General features: G+C 38.8%; 1 long non-coding RNA gene across 1 annotated transcript in view; it reads left to right on the forward strand.

Moving 5' to 3' along the window:
- The window catches only part of LOC139952866 (uncharacterized), a 61,101-nt gene that overhangs the window by 34,890 nt on the left and 13,109 nt on the right, over positions 1 to 13,102 (forward strand). The window lies entirely within an intron of this gene.

Below are 13,102 nucleotides of genomic sequence, written 5' to 3' on the forward strand. Positions count from 1 at the left end.
GGGGGGGGGGGGGGGAGAAGGGGGGTAAAATAAGGTGATGGGGTGTCGTTGATTGGACTCGCTCAGTCGGGTGGGGGAAGGGGCACATAATTCACATCCTAGACACGTAGTTAAACTTTCCTTTAATAGAATGTTTGCGTGAAGTGTGTACGCGCGCCCCCCTCTCTCTCCCTGACGAGTCATCTTTCAGCGATCCCAAGGGGCCGTGGTGGAACACTTTGATAACGCGGGTTCCCGGCCGGGCTGTAATCCTACTCTAGCATTCTGCGATGATAAAATTGTGAAGCTACAATACTGTCAACCTTGTCTCAGTGTTCTCGTCTTTGCTATGTGAAGCTACCGACCCCGCCTGAGGTTTGTGGTAGCTACAATGGGAAATATTTACCTCTATGGGTTGGCTCAGTTTGTGCACTAACTCTATAAGCAAGGCCCAATTTCATGAAGCCTGTAAGCACAAAAACTTGCAAAGCACAGACAAATATTGCTTAGCAGAAACTGGTTACCAGCCAAATTTCCATAAAGTTTTGGTGCAACTGGTGCCCAAAGAAAGGTAAGCAAAGAATCGGCGCTCAAGGAAGCAGGAAATTCTGTGTTTATGTCAAGCGTATTTCACGGGTTAGCGGGGAATTTTGCCTTGTGCCTGTACATACTCCACGTTACTAGGTATTCTATGCTTGCAAGGCTAACTTCCCATTTTTCTTCCAAGGACCAAATATCTGGACCAATTTCATTAAGCCTGTAAGCACAAAAAACCTGTAAGCACATAAAGTATTACAGGTTCCCAGCCAAAACTACATCAAGTTTGCATTGTTGTGACTGGTGCCTGACCCAATTTTTGCTTTTAAAAGCAGTAGTTTCTGCTTATCAGTTTTATGAAATTTTGCCAGGGTCAGTTACCTTCCAAAGAGATTTAAAAAAACACTGCAAAAGTAAAAACACTTCTTCAGTGGCCAAAGTATCAAATTTCACTGCTATTTGAGTTGGAACTTATGAAGTTAGTAGTGAAGTTAGCTAATTTTTGCATTCCCATTTCACTGCAAGTAGAGTCAGAACTTCTGAAGTTAGCACTGTACTTAGCTAATTGTTGCTATTTAGCTTGTAGCGAGCTTGACAGCGAAGTTAAGCTACTCATGTAAACTTACCCAATGCTATTTCTGCAGAGGGTCAACCGTCTTGGGAACGAGGTTACTGTTAATTTGTGACAGGCCATCAAAGAGCAGTACTCTCACACACCCTCCTCCATTTTTGGACACCCCCTCCCGCACCTGTCTCAGGATCTCCACAAAGTTTTTGACGGATTGACCTTTCGGGGTCATAACTACTTATTAGCGTGGCTTAATCCTGTGGTATAATAAAACCGTTGGCATTTGTTCAATTATTCAATTCCTGCGTACTGAGAATGTTCGATGAGAGAGCTAGTTTTCTCGTGGAGGAAGGGGGCCAGCAGCCGATTTCAAAAAACGCTAGGATTGATCCTATCTCGAGTTAGGACGAGTAACTCGTCCTAACTTAGGATTAATCTTTAGGTCTGCATGTTACAGTGCAGGGTTGGGACTCGTCCTAAGTCCTAAGATTAATCTTAAGTTAGGACGAGTTTGGTGAAATCGATGGCAGGGCACAGAAAGTTCACATGCGCAAACCTCATTTAAGCTTTTGCTTTGATACGAGATTTGTCCAATCCAATGTCAATATTTATCTCTTGTGGTTGGATCAGTTTGTGTACTAACTCAATGATCAGGGCCTACTTTCATGACTCTGCTTAAGGCTTTTGCAAAGAATCGGCCCTTACGAAAGCAGGGAATTCTGCGCTTACGTCAAGCAAAATTCAGAGAGCTGGTTTTGTTGTGGACGAAAGGGGCCAGGGGTGGATTTCACAAAGATAGTCCTAACTTAGGACTGGTCCTAGGCAATGCTAAGAGATAGGACCAGTCCTAAGGTATGATGATATCAGTTACTGGTCCTAACTTACGACCAGTCGTATCTCTTAGCATTGCCTAGGACTAGTCCTAAGTTAGGACTACCTTTGTGAAATCCACCCCAGGGCAGGCAAAGTTCACATGCTTGAACCTACATGTAAGCTTTACTTAACATGTTTAATGCTCAAGTACGGATTCATCTTTGAAATAGATCCATTTTAAAATGCACTCAACGGAGGGAGACTAACATTATACAAAAAGCATAAATCAAATTTCATTACTGTTGCCTCGCAAGGCAAGCTTACTTTTTTTGTTGTCTGGGAAAAAAAGCAGGAGGAATTACTTGAAAGCATTCTCTCGACTAAAAGCAATTTTGGACTTGCTCTTTAAAATGGCTTCTGACAGCTTTGACACGATAGACACTGAAAACATGCGCCCTGCCCGGCAAGTAGGTCATGGAACTTCAACTGTGCAGGATTTACTAACTGTGAATGTAAGCGATTTGCAATGTGAATATAGGCCAAGCTCTTCGCGGCAGCCCGCTTTGCTTTCAGTCGTCAGCAGCGGCGGCTCATGGCTGTCTAGACGTCCAATGAAACAATGCATGAAATACATCCTGAGTGAAGGTAATAGTGGCTTGGGGGGGGGGGTGTTCAGGTCAAAGGTCAATGAGTGACCTTATTCTATAAGAACCAGTCAAGATGTTTCTTTACCTTTGATAGACCATGAAGGAATAAGAAATAGACACAGTGGATAAAGGAGAAACTTAAGACAGACTGACAGTTTTTTTTCCTTTCTTAAGGTGTGTTTGCTCTACCTTAGTTTGTTCTGTAAATGTTTTGAAGAGTTAAGACTAATATGGCATGAGGGTGATTGTCCCCCATTTCTTTTGGGAACTTTCAGGTTTTCTTAGAGGCTTTTACCCAGTTGGTCACCCTTATGGTTTATTGCTTGATATTGGAAATACAAAGTCGCAACCCCTTAAAGGAACACGTTGCCTTGGATCGGACGAGTTGGTCAAAACAAAAGCGTTTGTAACCGTTTTTTTATAAAATGCATATGGTTGGAAAGATGTTTTAAAAGTAGAATACAATGATCCACACAAGTTTGCCTTGAAGTTGCGTGGTTTTCCTTCTACTGTGCGAACTAACACGGTCGGCCACTTATGGGAGTCAAAATTTTGACCCCCATAAATGGCCGAGGTGTTAGTCGACGAGGTAAAAGGAAAACCACGCAATTTCGAGGCATGTTTGTGCGGATCATTGTATTCTACTTTTACAACATCTTTCTACCCATATCCTTTTTATAAAAAATGGTTACAAACGCTTTTCAAAGACCAACTCGACCGATCCAAAGCACATGTTCCTTTAAGGTGCTCCCTCTGAGAGACTGCTGCTTCCCAGGTTGTATCGTCAACTTTTGGTGTGGTCCCTAGCTATACAGTAGTTACGGGTTGAATGGCTGCTGACTTGCAATATAGTGAGACCGTCAGCATGTAGATAGCTCAGTTAGTACATCCCGAGGTTGCAGGTTCAAGTCCTACTGTAGTCAATTTGTCAATTTAAAGGCAGTGGACACTATTGGTAATTACTCAAAATAATTATCATCATAAAACCTTACCTTATTGGTAATGAGTAATGGGGAGAGATTGATGGTATAAAACATTGTGAGAAACGGCTCCCTCTGAAGTGCACTAGTTTTCGAGAAAGAGGTAATTTTCCACAAATTTGATTTTGAGACCTCAGATTTAGAATTTGAGGTCTCGAAATCGACCATCTAAATGCACACAACTTCGTGTGACAAGGGTGTTTTTTCTTTCATTATTATCTCGCAACTTCAACGACCAATTGAGCTCAAATTTTCACAGGTTTGTTATTTTGTGTGTATCTTGAGATACACAAAGTGAGAAAACTGGTCTTTGACAATTACCAATAGTGTCCACTGTCCCAAAGTTTGAGGGAAACATTGTAACAATTGACACCTTCATGAGATAGCCTAACCAGAGGTATTTATTTTCAAACAGATACAGTTTAAAAGTATTTCGTTCCAAGAACTGGTGTGAAGAAAAGTTGACTGGATCTTGACTATTTATTTATTTGTTTATTTATTTATTTATTAAGACTAGGACTCAAACCCAAAACACTGCTGATCAGAAACATTAGGGCCCAATTTTATAGTGCTGCTTATTTTAAAACGGACAATATTTCTGGAAGGAAAGAAAAAAAAAATCTTTTAAGCAGAAATGAGCAGGATACCATTCACAAATTGTTTATGCCACATGGTAGTTTGGCCAGATCCTTTTTCTGGTAAGCATCATTTTGTTGTGCTTAGCTGCTTTTTGTGCTTAAGCAGCTCTATGAAATTGTGCCCTGAACTTGAGTCAGAATTCCAATCGTTAGCTCCAGACCAAGCATCAGCATTTTTTTTCTGTAGTGTACAGGCCACGCCTTGCTACCATATGAGGGACTGTAATGGACGAGTGCCATGACCACGCCCCTGCCACACCCCTCACTCTCTAACCTTGATCCTGTTAAACCTTCATTTTCCCTTTACGTATCCCCTGTTTCCCTCGGTATTTTTTTACGTTTTTCCTCGTCATGACAAATCACTACTGTCAGTGTTAACTCATCCAAGGCTCAGTGCCCACTTTCATAGAGCTGCTTAATCAGAAAATATTGCTTTAAAAGAACTTTCTGCTAAGCAGAATGAGCGGATAACCAGTCACAAAATGTACATGTCACATGGCATTTTGTCTGGTAACTGTAATTTGGTAAGCATAACAAAAAGTGCTGAGCTGCTTTTTGTGCTTAGGCAGCTATATCAAATTGGGCCCTGGAAAGGGGGGCGGAGGCATCTGCATGACAGGCCTTTAGTCCTAAGGAAAGACCATGGTCCAATTTAATAAATCTGTTAAGCAGAAAATACTGCTTAGCAAATTTGTTTTGCTGCGCAAAAATTTAGTGGGCCACCAGTTGCAACAGAAAATTCTTTTGAATTTTGGTTGGTTTTTGGTGATTAATTTGTTTTCTATGCTTAGCAAGTTTTTATTTATGCTTACAGGCTTTGTGAAACTCAGCCCGTTTTACAGAGCTGCTTTCTATCATCATTATCTTTAAACCGTGTTAGTTTAATGTAAACTTGTGGACGTTTGTGTTTTATTGTCGTACACTTAAGTAACCAAACCCTTTAATAATCTTTTCCTTTCTCATCCTAAACCGTGTTGGTTTCATCCTAAACCGTGTTGGTTTAATGCAAAACCTGTGGACGTTTAATGTAAACCCGTGTTTTTTGCTATACAAAACGTACCCAAACCTTTTAATAATCTGTACTGCACAGAAGCTCTTTTCTCCTTTCTCATCTTAAACCGTGTTGGTTTAATGCAAAACCTGTAGACGTTTAATGTAAACCTGTGTTTTGTGCCGTACAAAACGTACCCAAACCCTTTAATAATCTGTACTGCACAGAAGCTCTTTTCTCCTTTCTCATCTTAAAACCGTGTTGGTTTAATGTAAACCTGTGGAAGTTTAAGTAAACCCGTGTTTTGTGCCGTACAAAACATACCCAAACCCTTTAATAATCTGTACTGCACAGAAGCTCTTTTCTCCTTTCTCATCTTAAACCGTGTTGGTTTAATGCAAAACCTGTAGACGTTTAATGTAAACCTGTGTTTTGTGCCGTACAAAACGTACCCAAACCCTTTAATAATCTGTACTGCACAGAAGCTCTTTTCTCCTTTCTCATCTTAAAACCGTGTTGGTTTAATGTAAACCTGTGGAAGTTTAAGTAAACCCGTGTTTTGTGCCGTACAAAACATACCCAAACCCTTTAATAATCTGTACTGCACAGAAGCTCTTTTCTCCTTTCTCATCTTAAACCGTGTTGGTTTAATGCAAAACCTGTAGACGTTTAATGTAAACCCGTGTTTTGTGCCGTACAAAACGTACCCAAACCCTTTAATAATCTGTACTGCACAGAAGCTCTTTTCTCCTTTCTCATCTTAAAACTGTGTTGGTTTAATGTAAACCTGTGGAAGTTTAAGTAAACCCGTGTTTTGTGCCGTACAAAACGTACCCAAACCCTTTAATAATCTGTACTGCACAGAAGCTCTTTTCTCCTTTCTCATCTTAAACCGTGTTGGTTTAATGTAAACCTGTGGACGTTTAATGTAAACCCGTGTTTTGTGTCGTACATAACGTACCCAGACCCTTTAATAATCTGTACTGCACAGAAGCTCTTTTCTCCTTTCTCATCTTAAACCGTGTTGGTTTAATGTAAACCTGTGGACGTTTAATGTAAACCCGTGTTTTGTGCCGTACAAAACGTACCCAAACCCTTTAATAATCTGTACTGCACAGAAGCTCTTTTCTCCTTTCTCATCTTAAACCGTGTTGGTTTAATGTAAACCTGTGGACGTTTAATGTAAACCCGTGTTTTGTGCCATACAAAACGTACCCAAACCCATTAATAATCTGTGTTACACAGAAGCTCTTTTCTCCTTCCTCATTTTAAACCGTGTTGGTGTAATGTAAAACCTGTGGACGTTTAATGTAAACCTGTGGACGTAAACCTGTGTTTTGTGTCATACAAAACGTACCCAAACCCTTTAATGATCTGTAGGGCGGGCCTACTGCACAGAAGCTCTTCTCCTTTCTCATCTTGGTCATGAGGCAAACCGGTGTGACGCGGAGACAAAATGAGAATCTGAATAAGATAAAGAGAGGAGAGGCTCAGCAACCCGATCTTGTTTGTCTTAAAATGGGTCAGCACGATCCAAAAATCCACTGTTCAATGGTTTTTTATTTCAGGCCGCCAGCGTTGCTCCTACACGTACGCTCTGCGCTCCTGCTGTAGAGCACCAACTTGTAACAGCAGAATTTGTTTTCTGCATGGGGCCGAGGAAAGGGCGGGTTATTTAGTTACACTTGACGATTTCATGGCAACTGATGTTACACAATGAGCTGCTACGTTAAAGTTATGATGATTTACTGAATATTATTGTGGTTTTTTTTTACCTGCAACCCACATGGGGTTGTAAACACATGTGTCACAATTTAAATAAGCAGTATTTTTAGCTGAGTTAATGTATTTGTGTCATACTAAACATACCTGGAATTTCATCTTTGAAAGGGCAAGGCCATTTTCATTTTGCAGAGGGCACTTCCACTGGATAATCTTAACGTCAATGGGAACCTTTTGAAGGGGCACCAAGGCCAACAATATGGCCTCAGTGGCCCTGAGTGTAATTCCAGGCCTGAGTTCAGCACTCATGAACAATACAAGCAATAGTTGTATAAATTGTTATTATTTTTGTATCATACTTTATATGATAGAAAATGAGCTTCCAGTGATTTTTAATAAATCTTTTGATAGTATAATAATATTAATATTTTCAAGTAAGCAAACGTTTACAAACTAAAATATACGTCTGACTCGCTGCAAAATAAAACTTCCTGTATTAAATAAAAACAGGACCCAATTTCATGTACAGCTGCTTCAAGACAAAGTAGCCAAAACTTGTAGTTTTGGGAACTGCTTGATGAACAAATATTCTGCATGAATGTAAGCATACAATAAAACTAATAATTTAAATGTGAAGCGCTGAAGATATATGTTGAATATAATTGACCTGTTTCAGCCGCATTAGTTGTCAAGTGTTTGAGAAGAAAACAAAGTGAAACTCACAGAGCAATATTTTCAGGAGAGGCACGTAAATCTGTTGTACATGCAAAAACATTTTTTTGTGAAATTGTTTTACTCATTTCTCAAAAACTACAGCACCTCAGCAACTAATATTTTTAAGGTGCGCTTTCTACTACCATTATCTTCAACCGGTTTAAGTTTAATGTAAGTCTGTGGACATTGTGTTTTGTGTTACAAAAAGTACCAGAATCCTTTAAATGTAAATCTGTGGACGTTGTGATTTGTGTCATACAAAAAGTTCCCAAATCCTTTATAATAGACTGTGCAAGTCTCGCGAGAAATTGAACTTCCGGGACCATTGTGGTCCCAACCTAATGGAGTTTTACGTTGGGGAGATTTTGTTCTGTCAATAATTTTAGTTTAACATAAGTTATGACTCTAAAAAGTGAATATGTTCTTGGGAATGTAAAAATAAGTGATTAAAAACAGAAAAGTAAAATCAATTCAACAAATTAACGAAGAAAACTAAAGAAAAAAACTTGACCTCCAGTTTCCGGTTTACTCTAAACAATTAAGAATATTACCCAATTGACGTTCCCATTATCGCTGAACCTATGTGATGATCGCACCAATTGGACGTGATTCACAAACGGGGTTTGTTAGAAAAACCATACAGGTCGATGTCGAACAGCGATCCTCGTCCCGATAAATGTATAATATTTACGTTAATTTAAACAAAACAATTATTATGTACACGAATTAAAATAATAATTATACAAAAAGTACGTTAAAAATAACAATCTTTAAGAATTTTTTAACAAATAACAATTTCAACACAATTTGGTTTTGTACAAAAATATACTTTTTTTCGAATTAAGTTCTCGTTTTCGCTACGTGCGAGACTTGCACAGTCTATAGCCCTGAGTCATGTGAACCTCTCCACTATGAAGTTGAGTAGTGAGTTGCAAATTCCCCTATTACTGTTTAAAAGGTTCAGATCAAACCTGCATTTCAGAGCAAACACTCTCTCAAAAGAGATTTTATACATTTAAGGTTGAACCTGCAAGTTTACTATTAGTTTATTCTTATTAGTCACACCCTACAAAGCCTCAAACATCGCTTATGATCACCAAAGTATTTGACTAGTATCAAACTTTGGACTTGCCTTAAAGGCAGTGGACACTATTGGTTATTACTCGAAATAGTTATTAGCATAAAACCTTTCTTAGTAACAAGTAATAGGGAGAGGGTGATAGTATAAAACATTGTGAGAAACGGCTCCCTTTGAAGTAATGTAGTCTTTGAGAAAGAAGTAATTTTCCACGAAATTGATTTCGAGACCTCAGATTTAGAATTTGAGGTCTCGAAATCAAGCATCTGAAAGCGCACAACTTCGTGTGACAAGGGTGTTTTTGCTGTCATTACTATCTCACAACTTTGATGACCGATTGAGCTCAAATTTTCACAGGCTGGTTATTTTATGCATATGTTGAGAACAGTGAAGACTAGTCTTTGGCAATTACCACTAGTGTCCAGTGTCTTTAAGTCATGTGAACCTTTCCACTTCAAGGAGGCCTGTATAAAATTGAGTCGTGAGCCTGTACAAATTCCCGCATGTCCATTGGGACATACTGAAAGGGGCTACATATACAATTTGTTGAGTGATTTGTTGAGCAATTGACAGTGAATGGACTTGAACCTGCGACCCCCAGACTCCCTGCCACCATGGCCTTACTGCACTGATGACTTATCCAGTTGCGTGTGGATTGTTGGGCTGTTAACGTCTTTGTTATGAGGGTGCTACACGTATACATTGCAGAATTCGTGTTAGAGAGAGATGGGGGTAGAATAGAAAGAGCTGTCGGGATATATTCTCCTTACATTAACTGAGAGAGGCTTGCGATAAAACCATGTGAATATATCTCTTTTAGGTAGTGTTGGTTATTTTTTTGGTTCTGAAAAGAATGTAGAGTTGTCTACCACTGGTTCTTTTCAAAACCAACACTCACTTAAAGGCAGTGGACACTATTGGTAATTACTCAAAATAATTATTAGCATAAAGCCTTACTTGGTAACGAGTAATGGAGAGAGGTTGATAGGATAAAACATTGTGAGAAATGGCTCCCTCTGAAGTAACATAGTTTTTTGAGAAAGAAGCCACCAAATTATTTGAATAGCTGAGGTCTCGAATTCAAGCTTATGAAGTCACACAGTTTGTGCGACAAGAGTATTTTTTTCTGCAATTTTTCTCTCACAGCTTCGATGATCTATTGAATTAGATTTTATACGGGTTTGTTATATAATGCATGTTGAGATACAGCAAGTGAGAAGACTGGTCTTTGACAATTACCAAAGATGTCCAGTGCCTTTAAACATTAGCCAATGATTTCATCTCAACAAACAAGTGTATCCCTTTAGCTGTTTGCAATGTAACAAATCATAACGCCACATAAATTTAACAAGCTCTCGGCACGTGTGTGGCATTTTCCCCTGTCCCCCATGCATTCTCTTTCTGTCTTGCCACCCCCCCCCCCCTCAAACCTCGCTACCTTCTTAGACTAGAATATTGATTAGTACTGAAGAAAAGAAATTATGTTGACACGGCCAGGTCTTGCTTCCACCTGAAATAGCGACCCTTTGAGGTGAACAAATTGCAAACATCTTAAAGACACTGAACAGTGGACACTGTTGGTTATTGTCAAAGACCAGTCTGTTCATTTGGTGTGTTTCAACATTATATATGCATAAAAAACAAACCTGTGAACATTTGAACTCAATTGGTTGCCAAAGTTGCAAGATAATTGTGAAAGAAAAGCACCTCTGTCTCACGAAGTTGTGTGCTTTCAGATGCTCGATTTTGAGGCCTCAAAATCAAATTCGTGGAAAATTACTTCTTTCTAAACTACGTTATTTCAGAGGGAGCCGTTTCTCACAACGCTTTATACTATCAACAGCTCTCCATTGCTTGTTACCAAGTAAGTTTTTATGCTAATAATTATTTTGAGTAAATACCAGTGCCTGTTAAGAAGAGCCATCGTAAGAGTCATGTGTAAAGCCTGTTTACATACTTTACTGCAAATGCGGTTACAATTTTGACGACACAGGCCTGTGTTTTTTTGCAGCAAATGTTTTGCAGGAGTTGAGCACAAGTCAACTGACACGATTTATTTGGTGTGAATTTGTGACGTCAAAAAATTCGTATCACATTCGCATTCGCAGGAAGTATGAATAGGGCATGTTTGTTTGTGTTTCTTGGTATTTAAATTCTGAACTTTAAAATGTTAAAGCAGGGTATACGTTTTTTATACTTTTAAAATAAATGTCAATAAAAACGTTTGATTAGAAGTTTGCAGCAGTTTTCGATTGTTTAAGAGCATTTTGAGAAGCGTTTCACTTCGAAGTAAGGTTTCTCAGATTGTGTATTTCTAACAGTATTGGGGATTTTTCTTCCTGCGTGGACATATTGGCTCCAGATTTTCGGTGATATATTCAAATACAATACCACCCTTGGAAACGAAGGTTTCACATGTTAATTTTATTCTGTGTTAAACAAATTTATATAGGATTAAACTAATCAAACGCTTCCAAACACTCCCTTTAATGGGTTGTATTGAACTTCACAATGTCTAAGAATAGCTTTCGTACCAGCTAATTATTCGAAGAAGAGATTGAACCATACAGGCAAATCGCAATCAAGACACACTATCGGGTGTTGTAAATTCAATCTGCTTTGAAATGAGAGACCAAAGTCATCGGAACGTCTCGTGTGTTCCTTAAAGGCAGTGGACTTTAACAATTGTTAGCATAAAAATGAGCAATGAGAGCTGTGGATGGTATAAAACATTGTGAGAAATGGCTCCCTCTGGAGTAGCAGAGTTTTTGAGAAGGAGATAATTTTAATTGTCACTCAAATATGAAAAGCCTTTCATTATGAATTTGAAAGCACACACATTTTTTGCAACAAGGTTTTTTTTCCCTACATTCTTCTGTTGCAACTCTGACGACCAATTGAGTCAAAGTTTTCACAGATTTGACAATTTATGCATATGTTGGTATACACCAAGTGAGAATACTGGGCCCGAATTGCTAAGCACAAAAATTTGCTTAGCATGAAATTTCTTCCTTGAGAAAAACAGGATTACCAACCAAATTTCCACGTGATTTTCAGGATAAGCAAACAACAGCTGATTCACTAGTAGTAACAAGAAATATGCGATAAATGGAAATTTTGTTGTTCATCCTGTTTTTATCAAGGAAGAAATTTCATGCTCAGCACATTTTTGTGCTAAGCAGCTCTATGAAATTGGGCCCTGGTCTTTGACAGTTACCATAAGGTGTCTCAGTGCCTTTAATTGATACCCTACTTAGAAAACCACGAAACAAAACAGAAGAGGAAGTAGAAGTGAATTGATTGATTAACGCAAAACCAATCTGATTAGGTCCAAAACAGCCAGAGGTATGTTCGCCATCAACCGCTATCTTCCCACCTGATAAAGAGAAACGCACGGTAGAACTTTATCGAGCGGTCACGAGTTTGTGTCGTCAGAAGCGATTTACCCGAGTGTGACATTTCAGGATGGTATACACAAGGGGGTCGGAGCTCCCCGTGTCCACCCCCCCCCCCCCCCACACACAGCGTCCCCTCTAGATCAAAAAGCTCCTTATGTGTGGTACAGATCACATTCCAGAACACCTTTGATAAGAATAGTGTACAGTCTTGAAGATCAGTTAAGAATAAGGTGGTGCGTTGAGTGTCTTGTACATTAGATTTGTTTAGAGCAAGCTAGTCGAAACGTTGAGACCAGTTTAAGAACATGGAAAGAGGAAATTTGGATGTATATGTGTCTCAAAGATGAAATTCTGTGTATTGCCTCCTACATGTGGAGTAAAGACTCGGGAGGAATTTACATGAACAAAGTTTTGTTAAAGACAATGGACACTATTGGTAAATTTCAAAGACCAGTCTTCTCACTTGGTGTATCTCAACATGCATCAAATAACAAACCTGTGAAAATTTGAGCTCGATTGGTCGTAGGAGTTGCGAGATAACTATGAAAGAAAAAAACCTACCCTTGTCACACGAAGTTGTGTGCTTTCAGATGCTTGATTTCGAGACCTCAAATTCTAAACTTGAGGTCTTGAAATTGTTATCCCGTAACTTTGATGACCAGTTGAGTTCAAATTTTCAATAGGTTAGTTATTTTGTGCAAATGTTTAGATGCATGAAGTGAGAAGACTGGTCTTTGAAAATGACCAAAGGTGTCCCAGTGTCTTTTAAAGATTATCATAATTTCCTTAACATATCAAGGGTTAATGACTTCATTAAATGTTTAGTATTAATTTTCACCCAATCTTAGCCACAATTTTTATTTCTTGCAAACCTACAAATGTAACTTTCAATTGTCTAGGAAATGTGGCACAATTTATTGTAGGATTGCTTTTATCTCAAGAAACAATGGCACTCCATTCCTTTAAAATTGGTTCATGTTCGGATTGATTGTCATACCGAAGAGCTACGGTTTCTGTCTTAGGTTTTTTATTCAGTT

The sequence above is a fragment of the Asterias amurensis genome, chromosome 21 (genome assembly GCF_032118995.1).
Source record: "Asterias amurensis chromosome 21, ASM3211899v1".
NCBI lineage: Eukaryota > Metazoa > Echinodermata > Asteroidea > Forcipulatida > Asteriidae > Asterias > Asterias amurensis.